Here is a 15,432-nt window from a genome sequence, read left to right as displayed (position 1 = left end):
GTCAGCTGACCTCCTAGGCACTGTCTAGATACCCAAAAGAAGACAGAATGCAGTCATAATTTCAACAATTCAGGTCAAAAAACCACTCTCCATTCACTCACTGAGGCAAAAGCACATGCAGAAATGGCTTGAGTCTCAAGAGCATTACAGCCAGCTCCTCCCCTGAATGCACTGAACGAGCAATGACCTCTCGGGCTCTAAACACAACTGATCTCTGGCCTCAAGTCGTGGCACTGTTCAACTGAGCACAAGGCACGAGCAAAACCAGTATGAGAAATCCTGTCCCCACCAAAGATGCTACGGGCTCTACAACAATGAGAAAGCTGCTGGGGGGTGAACAAAGAGCAGTCTGCCTCACGTGAGTTGCTCTTCTAGGTGCAGGCAAAGCAGGACCTTTACAGTTGGCTGTCCATGGTGTGCACGGAGAAACAATAGTTCGGAAGAGACTGAGCAAAATGGACCCACAGGCCAATGCTAGATTAAATGAAGTTAATGAGCCTCTTTCCAGCAGGACGTTTTGAATATGCTGCTGGGGAGAGTGGGCAGATGCAGCTTTCTGAATTTAATGGCAGAAACCTTTATTCACAATGTATTCCCAATCACTTGAGTTTCCAATCACTTTGGGGAACAGTGCTTTCGAGGCAATGGAAGGAAGTTTAGAAGCCGAGGCCTAGAAGAGCAGGCACAATAACAAGGAGACATCAATCCAGTTTTCGGGACTACAGGAACACCAGGATTTCTTGAAAAGATTTTTTTCTAATGTATTCCTTGACTATCCTTTTTTTTTAATTGAAGTATAGTCGATCTACAATGTTGTGTTAGTCTCAGGTGCACAGCAAAGTGATTCAGTTATACATACATACATACATGTATTCTTTTTCCATCATAGGTTATTACAAGATACTGAATACGGTTCCCTGTGTAATATAGTAGGTTGCTGTTATCTATTTTATATGTAGTAGTGTGTATCTGTGAATCCCAAACTCCTACTTTATCCCCGCCTTCAAAGAGATGCTTTGAGGTGAGGCCCTGCACCATTCTCTTGGCCTGAAATTGCTCCTCTCCATGTCATGATCGCGACATGGCCGCCAATTACTGCCACTCAGGGAACAGCTTACTAGTCACCTACTAGGACCAAATACCTGCTAGACACTTTGCATCACATCCCCATCTCCATGTTCTTCATAACCTCTCGCACCAAGACAGCAGAGCAGGTACTCGGTGCCATACCCTCAGGGCCCACTGGCACATAGTAAGAGCTTAATCAACTTTTGCAGAATGAATAAGTAAATGAGGTATTCTGGCTATCCCTCCCTCTGGTTTGGATAAATGATTACTTACACATCTGGTTATATTTAATTTGGGTTCAATAAGATTTATTATTTCAAATAAAGAGGCCATGCTTATGCTGTGGTTGCTAAATTAAATGACATCTGCATTTCCTGTGGACACATATTTTCATACTGAGCCACCATAAGAAGACTATGTATTTCTGAGTCCTTCCAGAAACAATAATGAGTTTAAAGTGAGCCCCTCCCTTAGACTTCTCTAGAATTTGAACATAAAACCACAAAGTTAACCAGCTCTTACATTAACTCATACCAACCCATTAACATCATCATAATCAGGAATAAACTCTCAGGAAAACCAGATGCTGAAAATATCCAGGAGGCTTTGATCATTTATCAAAGCCTCCAATGATAAAGTTCTTTTCCATTCATATACTCATTCTTTGACAAATGTATATCAAGTGCCCAGGACTTCCTAAGCACTGGGAACACAATGATCAGGAAGTCACAGTATATCCCTCGAGGGCTTAGCAGCTGAGGAGGGAAGCCAGGGAAGTAAATGGTTACAACCCCGTGTGACAACGAAGGCGGGCTGTAAGTGGGCGTAAGGAATCTACTGGGGGAGCAAGAAGAGCCAGTCACCTTGTCCCAGGTGACTATGAACCCCAGTGGTCTTCCAAGTGTGGTCCCCAGACCAGAAGCATCAATATCACCTGTGAAATTGTTAGAAGTGCAAACTTGCATCAGGCCACACCAAAGACCTGTGGGATCAGAAACTTTGGGGTGGGGCCAGCAATGTGTGTTTTAACAAGCCCTCGGGTCATCCTGACACACACTGAGGTGGATGATGATTAAGCTACTTCCTGAAGGAGGAGCAAAAAAGTCAAGCAGGTAAAGAAGAGGCAGATGGTAAGAATGGTTGCAGGCGAGGGGAACAGGATAAAAGGCCCGAGAAAAACCTGGCACCTTGTAAGAACAGTGAGGCTGGAGCTCAGAGCACAAGACAGAGAGCTCAGCAGATCATGAAAGGGGTCAGGTGCAGCGCCAAGGAGCTGAGCTCCTCCAGAGGGCAGTGAGGAGCCCTGAGGGTTGGGACGTGCCCAGACCCCCAGATTTCAAAAGATCACCTGGGAGGCAGTGTTGAGAACAAGGAGAGGCCACAGAGAAGGAGCTGCAGACTCCTAGGTGAGAGGCGATATGATGGGAAGGAAAGTGGAGGCACCCTATCAGAAATGGCTGGCAGTCAGGGCGTCTCAGGCAGCTGCAGACACGGAGGCACCAGGGGTGCAGTGGGACAGACTGAGCATCCCTTCTCCTGGGAAGCCTTGCCTGACGCACACCCCACACCCAGACAGGGCAGGTGCTGGTCTGGGAAGCCCTGAATGCTTCCGGTAGTACACATCACATTTACCGTAGTTAGTTGTTTAGCTGTCAGTCTTTCCCTACAGACCGACAGCGTCGAGCAGGCAGAGGCAGTGGCTGTCCTGGTCAGTTTCCATGTACATCCTTTGGAACAGCGCCCAGAGCTTGGGAAGCCAAACTGAATGAATGGAGCTGGACAAGCCAGGAGGCCACCGAGAGGCCACTGCTCTCATTCGGGGGAGAGAGAAAGAATTAGATAGCTATTATCAACTGAATTTAATTTTTCTCTAGTCTGCTAATACCATTCAAAACACCAAATGAAAAAAAAAACATTTAAAAGTAAAGCATGTTATGAAAATTCAAAAGTAAATCTGATCTGTTGAGTAGAGTGGAGTCCACAAGCTCGTCTCCCTGCCGAAAGTCAGAAAGGATCATGGTTTGAGCATATTTGCAAGTGAAAATACAACACAGTTCTAGGCCACAGAGAGACTGCCACCTAATTGAGATAACAAGTTCGCTTCCCTTTGTTTTCAGAACAACTCTGCAAAGCCCCTAAGTAGAGGACAGAGACATTGCAAATCCCAGTGAGACAGTCAGAGTCTTTGCTTTGATTTTTAGAAATGATTTCAAACAGGCAGATAATGTTGTGACCTAATTACAGGGTATTTTGGAAACAGCAGGCACCTAACTTGGGGGTGGAGTTGGTGGGAGCAGAGGGAAGAGTTACTCAGCAGGCAGTACCACCTGCCTCTCAATCCTGCACAGAGTTTTATAGAGAAGGGAGCTGTGACGATCAGGAAGTAATGCAAAGTCTCCCCTGACCTGCTTCCCGTCTTCTCACCATTCCCAAAATAGACAGAGCTAAGGAAAATCATAAATATATTTCCCAGTCCTCTAGGGGGAAGGTTCACTAAAGGCATAAATTTGGATCCCTGGGGGGAAAAAAAGGATGAAAGGCAAAGCTATCGAAAGTCCTAGAATCAAGAGATGGAAACAGTGGGAAATAAAGGCCATGGACAAAAAGGAACCAGAGAAACAAAAACAATGGGCAATTCTTACAGCAAAGCAAACTGAGAGGTGGTGCCACAGGTTTGCTCGGCTATCCTGGATTCTCCAAACTAAATTCCAGCTCTTCAGAGTCAAAAGCTAAAGTTTTTGCTTGAAACTAAAAATAATAATAACTGTTAAGGTCTTACCTTATGCCAAGTTTTGCTGTAAGCCCTTATCATTCATTCACCCATGAAATCCTCATAACAACCACACCGTGAGGAACCTTGGGCTGTGTAATTCTGTTGCCCAAATGTAACTGTGACATCCACGACCACGTGGCTATGGAATCGCAGAGCAGTACTGGAATCCTGAGAGTCTGGCTTGTGACCACCGAACCTCTAGGTACCCCCTAGGCCCGTCCTGTGCTTGGACGAGTTAGCAGCATCCTTGGCCCCCACCCACTTGATGCCACCATGACAATCAAAAATGTCTCCAGAGAGTATTGCCAAGCGTTCCCTGGGTGGGGGGCAAAACTGCCCCCTCTGAGAACCACAGCCATAGACATTTCAAGGCCAAATCTCTAGGTCCTTTCTAGAAACAGCAGCAAATCCTAGGTGTCAGATGGCAGGCTACAGCAGTTCCACTGAGTCAGAGAAACATGGAAAAGGAGACATCTGAAGGGTTTTCTGCAGTGGGGCTTACAGCAGTCCTTTGCCACCACTCCTGTTCTGTACGGCTCCCGACTCTCCATCCCCTCAGAGCCTCACCCGCGTGCCCCTACTGCAGCACCTGATGAAGATGCTCTGGTATACTCCTCTCTGTCTTCCTGAACTTCACACCGTACCTGGCACAAGGCATTGCTCAGGAACCACTTGCTGAACAAAGGCATGGACAAATGAAGCCAAGCTTTCTGGGCGACCCCAACTGAATGCATGTCTGTCTTCACTAGTGATCTGGAAAAGCTATCAATAAATAAAGCTTGGTTAGCAGGGAGGATAAGAGCCTCTGGTCAGAATCTGAGGTTGAATCAGTGTTTCCTGAAGTATCTATACCCCTCTGAAGCTCACTGTGAGTCCAGACCATGCTTCAGCCCTGCTCAGAAATTCAATTATATTCATTCACCCAGTAGTGAATCAGCTCAAGAAACCTAACTCATGCTAAGGAAATTCTATTTATTCATAACTTCCACTGACACACAGTACTGCCCAGCAAATCGAGATCCTCAGTGTGGCAGGTGTGCTGACTGACTCTTGCCCAGGACAAAGGTCTACTTGGGAAACCAAATGAAGATCAGAAGGTAAGAACAGAGCCAATAACCAGGAGCATGCAGAATGCTCCCAGGAAGAGGCACCCACCATCCTCGCTCCAGACCCATCACTTGAGTAGCCAGAAGCCTCAAGTCGGCCTCAGGGCTGCTGGAGAAGCTCTGAAATCCTCACAACAACTTTCTCCAGTCACCAGAGGCCTCTGTCACCCCCAACGCTGCCTCCTGATTGGCATGTGACAACCAATCAGATTCTGGTGCATTTTATTTATAGCAGAAATATCCTAGACTGGCATCTGCCCAGAAAGATTCAACACAGCCACCCTTAGTTTCAAACATATTTAGAAATTATATCTGGATTTTCCTACTACTCAATTTGTGTTCACAGGAAAGAAATGCACATTGGAGCCATAACCGAGAGGCAACAGCTCCACCACTCAGTATGCAGATTTAGATTAATGTCCATTTTGAAAATGGAGGAAAGATGAAAATTTCACCTTTTTCCCCAAAGGCTGAATTTAGGAAAGTTTCATGCTGTGATGTGAAGAAGAATACAGGCTTTGTTTAGAGCCTGGGCAAGTCCTTTAATGTTTCTGAACCATAGTTTCCTCACCTATAAAAGGAGAAGAAAGGAGGTACCCCAAAAGACTAAGTGAAATGTTCCCTCTATAGCAGCAGGCAGAGCTTGCCCTTAATTAACATATGTTACTTCTCCCTGTCAGTTCCTCAGCAACTCATGGACTCCTCTGTGTTGACTACAGTTCCAGATCAAGCATCAATGTTCAGTGTGCAGCCTTTAGTGAAAAGGACTTCAGTTTCCTTATCTGTAAAATGGGAACAGCACCACAGTGTTTTGTAAGAATTAAATAGGGTAAAAGCTACAAAGCTCTAGCACAAAGTAAGAGTTCCACAATATTAATCATACATTATTATTATGACCAATGAGATCCAAATAGTACTAAGCACAGATTTTTAAAGTATTATCTGAAAATACATTACTACCTATTTCCTTAAGCTACTCTTTAAAACCCAGAAATAATTTGCAGGGTTTTTGGTTTTGTTTTGTTTTGTTTTGTTTTACTCATCCCCCACCCCCTAACAGCAACTCAGACTAAAGGTGAATAATACCAATTCCATGAGTAAATTATTCTTAAACTTCCTCTAGTGCTTTATCAAGGCCCATCCTGGAGGGCATGATACAGCAGAGGTCCAAACCAAACTGGCTATAACACAAATCTTGGTTCTGTGGCTTTAACTCCATCAGCATTTCCTAGAATCACCAACCCTGAATTGCTAAAGCGTGCTATTTTGGCAGAAAGAGGCCTGCACGCAATGAAACAAACACCAAGATCTGTCATTTTGAGGCCCTGCTTGCTAAAATTGACATTTCAGTCACTTGTCCTTTCTGCTCTCTCAGAAACTCATCTTTCATCTTGATGCTTTCCTTGTCATTCTTGGGCTATAATTCAAAAATAGTTGCTGGTTCCCAGAGCACTTTCAAAATTAGCTGCTTCTCAGCTCCTGAGACCTTGGGTCTGTTCCAGTGACTTGACATTCCTGGAAGGCCCAGAGGCCCCATCAGCCCACCCACAAGCTCCAGTCTGGCCCAGTCTCCACGACTCAGCTTCATCCTGAGGGTAGAGCTCTCTCCATCTCAGGCCCAGATTCCCAGACTGATCAATTTCATGGACCATTAAGCTGCCAAATAAAAATATTCCCATCAATTCATATCTGAAATCTTACCCCCTAACAGAATGGTATAATCCCAGAGAAAAGGACACATCTTTTTATTGGAACACACTTATGAAATATTCACTACATGGTCATCATTATCACTTGGATAAGGATGGAGGAAACATCACCAACAGACAGCAGTCCTAGCACTGTGATATGCGTGTATTAGACACTCATTTACTTACAAATTGTGTAGAAGCTGAGCTCTGATTCATAGGGCAGCGATTTGGGAAATGCTACATTCCACACCACTAGTAATGCCAAGCCTTCTTTTTTCAACAACAGCATTCCCCATCACTCTCTGGAGCTCTGCAGATTCTCCTCAACCTCATCCTTCTAAAAGCACACTTCTCCTAGCTCACTTCCAAAAGTGAATTCTTTTTAGTCAACTTGAAAAGGAAAAAAACAAAAACAAAACCACGCTTCCTCCCACTCCAAGCACTCCTGAAGCATACTTTCCAGTCGAGTTACACTTCAAAAACCTATTATTACCTAGCAGACAAAATTTTGCACGATTTCCCCAAGAGACAAAGGACAGAATGGTTTGCTTTATTTATAACCACTATCAAATCATTAACAAACAATGAAGAAAAACTCTAATCCGTAATTCCAAACCATTCATTGTTTCCATCATTGTCCATATGAACCTGCACATTTTATATACCAATCAATGATACACTGTCACTTTTTTCCTGATTATAAAAATGATGCCTGTCTGAGCATTTGTTCAATGCTTAGAAGACTAGCTAAGATTCAAATATTACAGAAATAAGATTGTGTAGAAAATAAATGTCTCCTGTAACTACACACAATGGCCTCTAATGCCTTCAGACCTGTCAGGGCTTCTTACTTCTTGTCAAATTGTGATGACTTGATCTTCCACCTTCCGTGTGCCTCCTCTCTTCCAGCTCTCATCTGGTGTTGGGAGTTACTGCCCAACTCCTACCAGGGGCCCAGCAATCCCGGAGCCCGGTTATGATCAGAAGCAGTAGACTCACTGTCTACTTATTATCACTTATTCAAATGCTGATAACTCTGGCTTCTCTTCACCTGCCTCAAAGGTTTATGAGGCTGAGTTTTGTGAGCATCTTAAAAGCAAAATACAAAAAAGAAAAACAAAAAAGCAAAATACACTGCAAATACCAAATAGGATAGGTTTCCTTGGCTCTCTGCCCCATCATCATAGCTTGCCCCAGCACCCCCAAAAAAGTTCACGTAGGTGCATTCCAACAGCTATCACTCCTGCTATAGCAGCAGCCAACCATGGGCACCTGCTCAAAAGAGTAATGACGCTAACATGAAATAATGCTAATTTTATTCCAGAGGCCAAGGGCTGCATTTCTGGTCAAGAGCTGAAGAGACAGCACAGGGACATGGGGAAAAGCTTGCCAAAATTTTACATGGGTGGGCCCTGGTAACCAAGGCACAGGACACTCCTCTGCAGCCCCAGAGGAAGCTTCTTTCTCAGATGATCTGAGTGCCCAAGAGCAGAATCTCCCCTCAGAAGATGCTATAAAACTGTTTCAAGTATCTAAACAGCTTTACCCAAATCAAGCATTAACTTATCTCCTACCTAAACTTGGCAGCACCACAGAGTTAATTTTATGCCAACCATTCTTTGACAAATTAAAAACTAAAAGGGAAGTAGGAACTGGCCAAAAAGGAAAGGCATTCCACAAAGCACGACAGGCCAGACTTAGTCCCATCTTTTCAAATGGCTGCATCACAGACCCTTTTACTGAGACAAGAAGGCCCAACAGAAGCCCAGAGGGTGCATTCTACTGCAACTCCTTCATTTTACAGATGGGAAAACTGAGACCCAAAGAGGTGGACTGACTTTCTCAAGGCTACAGAGTAAATTTAAGTAGCAGATGACCCCTGGCCCAGAAATAAGTCTTGGGAGTCCCTGGCTGGAGATCTTTCCACTGAATCCCACCTGACTCTTTATCGTGGAGAGTCTGTCACTCTGCCTGTGACAAAACATTTCAACCAAAAGAAACACCATCAACACATGTCAACATGCAGAATATGCACTAATACGTACAATTAAAATGGGTAATCTGGGCTTAGCTTCCTTAAGTTTATTTGTTGGTAGTACAACACTGCTGAAGACAAATGAACATAAAACAGTTTTTTAAATCTGCACAGAAGCTTCTAAAAAACATTCAAATCATTTGAGACATGCTGTTCCAATCAAATCTAATTCTAAATAACAAACCAAATATGTTTTAGAAGCGAATGCTTACTGAATAATAATGAAACCAGTTGAAGTTAGTCTCATATAAGATGAAACTTTCAAGTTCTATTGCTGTGCAAGCAGAGGACTGCCCTCCTCCTCAGAGGGATTTTTCTCGGGAAGCTGAAATTTATGTCAAAGATACGGACACATAAGATAATATATGTAAGAAGTTGAGTATCAGACTTGACACACAGTAAGTATTGAACAAACGCTAGTTTCCTTAACATGGAACAGAAAAATAAGTATCACCTCCATAACTAGTAATACTTTCTTACAATACTCTCCTAAAAGTCTGTCCTATGCCCCTGGAAAACTTAAGGTGTTATATCAGCAGGGTATTGGCTATTTTAATAGCATAACTGAAGAAGGTATAGAAACACAACATTCCATTTATCTTAAAAGATAAATTTAGATACCGTGAAATCAGGGTAATCAGCGTAACACTGTTTTAGTATAATGGTAAGCCTTTCAAGTATTAATTCCTGATTGATTCATGATTAATAAAAAAGAAAAAGGGGGGTGGAATTCAATGTTTGTTTCTCTGTTGGCAGGGAAAGAAAAAAGTCATTAAAAAGTTGAAACATGACACAAAAAAGAGTTAACAGCTTACAGTATTCTATCTTTGTACATGTGGATTCTTACACCATTTAGTAGTCTTTCCCTAAATAATTTTTCAGTCAGTATCCTCGTTACTCCAGTTAACTGTAAAACGCCAGTATTTTACACTTCAGCACACTGATTTTTCTACTACCACTTTATAAAAGTTTTAGAAAGTGGGATTGTGCTGACTCCTTGCAGGTGAATTATTAATTAAAAGTATCCTTTTGAAGAGAGAATGAAAGTATGTTAAAAACACCTTCCCTGGAAAAGGATCTCAACTTTAGAGTCCTTTCTCAAAAATTCTGAGCAAGCATCTAGACCAAACCCTGCTTATAAAAGACCCTGAATGATTTTTCGGGGTCATCCAATAAGTTCACGACCAAGGGACAGCTACAGAAATTTTGCATCTGTTTTCTCCCTGGAGTTCCAACTACAAGCCCATTGTATTCTACCGCCACCTGTGTTCTCAGCATTTCCCCCAGCGTGGAGGTTCCCCATCTCTCCACCAATGCCTTGTTTTCAAAACAGTGCCATTTCCAGGACTCTGCAAGTTACAATAAACAACTGCTGAGTAAATACTGCTTTCAAGCAAACTAAAAACACAACAAAGCAGCTACCTAAGTTCATAAAGAAATCCCCCTTCCTGAAAGGTCTGCTACACGAATTCAGATATTCTTAATTGTCATAGCCATTTGAGGGCAAGATTTTAAATCCATGGTGGGGGTGGGGGGAGTCAAAGACTTAAGGGACCAAAACCAGAACAATGGATCAGAAAAGCCACTGTTTGCTTTTTAAATCAGTGAAATGTTAAAACAAATGACAAACCAAGGCCAACCTCACAAAGTTTCCTCATTTCTTGGAATTCAAACACCACTGCTGGCAGCATTTTATGACAATCCTTTAAATATTTTACCTAAGTCGTCAGGCGCAACATAAAGCGGGTGACTGAGGGACTTCTTAAAACTGGGTCCAGTCTTGTCTGAGCTTCGGACACTGACCTTAACGCTGGCCCTCCCCAACCACTCAATCCATCCACTACAGTCTGTGACAGTCGTGGCTTAAACTGAGCAGAGCTTGACTACAAAACGACCACAACTCGAAATCTGATTTCTCCAATTTCTCATTAATTTTTTAATTCAAGCCCCACGCTCCTTCGGCCTTTCGCCCCTGACCCCTCAGTTCTAGATCCCTTCGCCGACGTCAAGATCACCTTTCATTGTTTCTATGGGACCCCGCTTCCCTCTCCCCGTCCAGCAATGTTTTCCTAGCACAAATGTCATTTCTAGCGTTCAACCCTCCATTCCGCCCGGCGGGCAGCAGAGTGGCTTTCAGGACCAGCTTCCCTGATTCGGTCCCCTTCGCACAGCCATTTTCTAGTTAAAACGCTCCCCGCCTCCGAGGAAGAAATGAACTTTTCCCCGTTTGATCTCGCGGCGGCTAGGCTCTGAACCCCCGAGAAGCCAGCCGGGTCTTCAACTCCCCGGCAAGAGCGCGCTACAGCCCCAGCCGCACAGCGGAGGCCGGTGCCAGGGCAAGGGGGTGTGAGCTCTTCCCCGCGGCGCCCACCCTCACTTTTCCCTTCCGCAGCCCCTATCCGGGCGCACCCCCTCCAACCCTGTCTCCCCAGCCCCAGGCCCTGTAGACCCCCGGCTGCCGAGGAAAAGACGGCGCCGAGAAGCCGGAGGGATGGAGTCAAGGAGTGAGCCCGCAGTCGCCGTGCCACCGGCCCTGCGGCGCGGGCGCAGGGCGCACGGGACTCCGCAGCGGATGCCCGCTGCAGATGCGGTGGCAGCTGCTGCAGCTGTGGCTGCGGCTGGGCGGGCGGCAGTGGCCGCGCAGCCCTCGGGGCCGGGAGGAGAGGAGCAGCCGCCAGTGCTACGCGCAGCCACTCGCCGATGCCGATGCCGATGCCGCAGCCCGGGTCTCTCACCAGCACTCCCGGGCAGCCCCGGGGTCCAGGGCAAAAGCAAGGGAGAAAGCAGGGCTCACCGGCAGTGCGCGCGGCGTCCGCCTCGGCTCCGGCGCCCGTCAGCTCTGCTCCAGTCTCGCCCTGCCGGGAGCGCCAGAATCAGCTGCGGGTGCAGCGCACGAGCTTCCTACTTGAGACCTGGACGGGCTCCGACGACTGAGCATGCCCAGTGCCGCTCCGCGAGTCCCGCGCAGGGAGCGGCGCCGGCGAGATTCCACTTCTCCAGGCTTTGGCGGCGGCTGCGCGGAGAGGCTGGAGGGGCCCGACCGGGCGGGGGCCGATCCCGAGAAAGGCGGGGCCGGGGGCGGGAGCCGAGGAGGAGGGGGCGGGCCGCGCTCCTAGTGCGACCCCTGCAGGCAGAGGCTTCGGAGCCTCTCGGACTAAGGTTCCCTCATCATCTGAGAAGATGACAGGGAGGCAACGCGCGCCAGGGAGCTGAGCCCCAACGCGATGCAGCCCGGCGTCCCCTCCATGTGGCCCGGCGTCTGTCTGCACCAAAAGGCAGTTGGGTAACCTTATCTCTGGCTAGTCTTTTCTCCCACACGTCTGCACTCCCTTATAATGGGAAAATGTCCTCAGATGAGAACTGCCCACGCCTACCGAGCTGCAACTTGGAGGCGAGTTGTCCTTTCTTCTGCCTCCCTATCTAGAAGCCCAGGCAAATCACACGCACACACACACCATTCCTTGATGTAAAAATCACAGCAAGATCACCTCAAGGGAGAAACACACCTGCAGGAAAGGAAAGGCATCATTTCCTTTTCACCTCCAGGAACATTAACTGTAACTCAAATTTAAACAGACAAGCAAGGTCCTGATAAGAGAATACTCAGTAAGTAGTAATCAGTGCTCTGCCCCAGATCCTGGGAATGACATCCCCAAAGCATCCTTAGGGTTGTTCTTCCCCAATGCAGTGGTTTTGGAACTTGAACCTGCGTCACAATCGTCCAGAGGGTTTCTGCAAACACGGATTGCTGGGTCCCACACCCAGAGTCTCTGAATGAGAAGGTCTGTGGTGTGGCCCAAGCATCTGTACATCCAACTTCCCAGGTCTGGGAACTACACCTTCGAGAATCACTGTTCTACATATGCACACAGCTTTACCTAGGATGTCCTTCAGGAGGATTATGCTAAAAGTAAATTTATAGCAACTGCAAAGTAATGGCTCCTCCTCACTCATCCTCTTCCCCAAACCTCCCGAATGCACTCCTTCTCCAAACAGCAAACTCACACCTCGCCAGTCTCTATTCTTCATGAGAGTACTCTATGAGGTTGGGGCCGGTGTTACTTTTTTCCTTCAAACATCATAAATTTATTGAGGACCCACAAAGTCTTATAGTTAGCCTAGGGGTAACAGTGAAAAAAAAAAGCCCAGACCCCTGCCTTCACAGAGCTTAGTCCAACGAGGTGGAGCAGACATCCACTAAACAATCACTCAAAAATGTCATTTCAAACACGAAAAGTGCCAGGAGGGAAATCTACTAAGTGTGTATAAAAGGATGTATAATGGGACCCTGACGCAGACTCGAGTAGGGTTGGAAGGAGTGTTGGGGGAAGATGCCTCGTAGAAGGAGGGGTTTCTGCATTTGCACTCCAAAATCGCTCCCGTGAACAATTTCCCTCAGACCCATCTGGAGGCCAACTGTCATATCGCTCCTTCCGGCAACACAAAAACAATATTGCCACTGAGAAATCCCTATAAATACATGAAACTTCTCATCCTTGGGGCTGTCTCTGCACCCCAAGATCCACCTATGGAGCCCGTGTACCACATACAGTCGGAGGCCGCAGTTTAATCCACTTTTGGAAAATGCATTCTGAATTTAAAAGCCTTCTAGTTCTAGCCTATGTCCTTACCGCCAACAGAGGCGAGGAAATTAGCTCAAGACTACCCCATCCCTCAGCAAGAAGGACGGGACCGGCCACCAGCCTTTCAGGCAGGTCCTTTTTCCGCAGGTACTCTATTCCCTCGGACCCCACAGCTCCTCGGGTTTCCCCAGAAGTCCGGCCTGGCCACCCCCTCTCTTAGGGTCCCAGGGCGGTAAACAGCCCCCTTCCCTCCCGGCTGGGTCTCCTCTGGACCCGGAGGAAAACCCGCGGTGGAGTCCTCGGCTGGCGGGGCGGGGCGGGGCGACGCGCGCAGGCGCAGTGGCCGCCAGGTTGGGCCCAGGAGGCGCCCGGCTCCACACCTGATGCAATCAGCCTTCCGGAAACGGGTCCGGCGGCCGCACGCACGCAGGAAGCGCTTCTGCGCCCTCCCCCGGCCGCAGCGCCCTCCGCCTGGCTTCCGAGCCGCCTCGCCGCCCGGCTTCGCCCGGGGCGGAGGGCGACGTTCGGCGTCCCACTGGAAGCCCGCAGGCGGAGTCGGGAAGTCACCGCCAGAAAAAGCAAAATCCTTGGCTGCCCTAATAGTGACGCGGAAACGGCCACCGAACGTTCCGTGGCTGCAGGAGGAAATTCCCTTAATTATGTATTTCCAGAAAGGATGGGCTGGGGTGGGGGAGCTTTTAACCTTCCTTTGCTTGCTTGCTTCCTCCTTCGTCCTCCTCCCGAGACACAGCTTCTTTCTTCCGTACGGAAAGGGACGTTTATAGTAGTAGCCGTTTTAAGGCAGTCTGGGGAAGACTCCCTGATGCCACCCCCTCCCGTGTTGCGCCCCCCACCTCCCCCCGTCTTGCTTCATTTGTAACAGCACGTTATCTCTGCTACATAAAGCGTTCCACCAAGCACTCATTTTATAAATAAGTAATTGGTTTCTGTATACCTCATTTCAGTTTACAAAGAAAATCATTTCTCGTTTCACCACCTCATGCAATTTTGATATCTATTATGAGTGGATTTTTTTTCCTTCCATGCTGACTCACCCATGAATTGTTTTCCAAGGAAATGAAATATTCCAAAAGAATGTTTATAAAAAGCATGGAAGCAAAAATTAACTCTGTAAGTCCTTTAGGACCAAAGAGGGAAAGAAAAGGCAGATTCTAGGAATTTTAGTTGAAAGGATACTTAGATCATTCTAGAATCAAGTCTGGATCAACTCTTAGATGTTACAGAGGACCTCTCTGTGGCCCATAGAGGTAAATAACTTTTCCTTACTTAACAGACCAATCAGCAGAACTGGCCCTTGAATACGGATTTGACATTTCAGTCTAATGAAAAAATATATTTGTTATTTGCACAAACACTATACAAAGTGGAAGACTGTTTTTTTTTCTTCAGTCCAAAGATTACAAAGTACAAAATGGGGGCAACAAAAAGAGATCCTATTACTTATTCCTACTTCTGAAATCATTGGTCTTTAAATAGTCCTTGATGTATCCAACGACTATACAATCTATCCAGCTATTTGTAAGATAACCAGAGGCAAGGCATTAAAAATTTCAATTACAGTGGAATGGAATTCTTCAGAAATTCCAGACATGAAGAAATCTTTTAAGTCAACATTTAGAGCTTCTAGTATTTTCGCTTGATCGTGTGATGTATGAACTGTTTGAGGTTAAACCAAGGGAATTTTAATGATCACAACAAAATGCTAGGATTATGATTCGCCACTGTACTGGTTAAAAATACTTTAACAAAATGGAAATCAAAGTGAGATACAAAAATAACTGCAAAACTCATACCTACAATAAGAACTTTTCAGAACCCTATCTACTTTTTTATCTTGATGAATGTGTATTTCTTTTTTGGAATGTTCTGACATTTAGAGATCTGGATAATACCTTTACTTATACAAAAATAGAGTCAAAAGAATGTCAAAATGCAGAGGTGTAAAGTACAAATTCATCACAATCAGGTACTAGTTACAGACTAGCTAACCTTTATTGAGTGCTCAGCCTGTGCCAGACACTGGCTAAGGGTTTTACATAGGTTATTTAACTTAATCTCACAATTACCATATGAGTTAGGTTATCCCTATGTTATCCCTATGTTATTAGGTAATAGAAGTGAAGTTTGAGAATGTGGAGTCACTAACTCAAGGCAC

General features: G+C 46.0%; 1 protein-coding gene across 9 annotated transcripts in view; it reads right to left on the bottom strand.

Moving 5' to 3' along the window:
- Nucleotides 1–13,656, bottom strand: part of APBB2 (amyloid beta precursor protein binding family B member 2) — a 348,955-nt gene extending 335,299 nt beyond the window's left edge. For 8 of the 9 annotated variants that reach the window (XM_072944814.1, XM_072944831.1, XM_072944810.1 and 5 more), the window contains exon 1: nucleotides 11,468–11,667. The gene's annotated coding sequence lies outside the window, so the exon portion shown is untranslated. Of the gene's footprint in view, nucleotides 1–11,467; nucleotides 11,668–13,636 lie in introns of those variants that run through there. The other variant, XM_072944835.1, reaches the window with a different exon arrangement.
- Between the last annotated feature and the right edge of the window lie 1,776 nt (nucleotides 13,657–15,432).

This window comes from Vicugna pacos, chromosome 2, assembly GCF_048564905.1.
Source record: "Vicugna pacos chromosome 2, VicPac4, whole genome shotgun sequence".
Classification (NCBI taxonomy): Eukaryota; Metazoa; Chordata; class Mammalia; order Artiodactyla; family Camelidae; genus Vicugna; species Vicugna pacos.
Note: the sequence above shows the minus strand (reverse complement) of the source record. Positions and strands in the feature narration are given on the sequence as shown.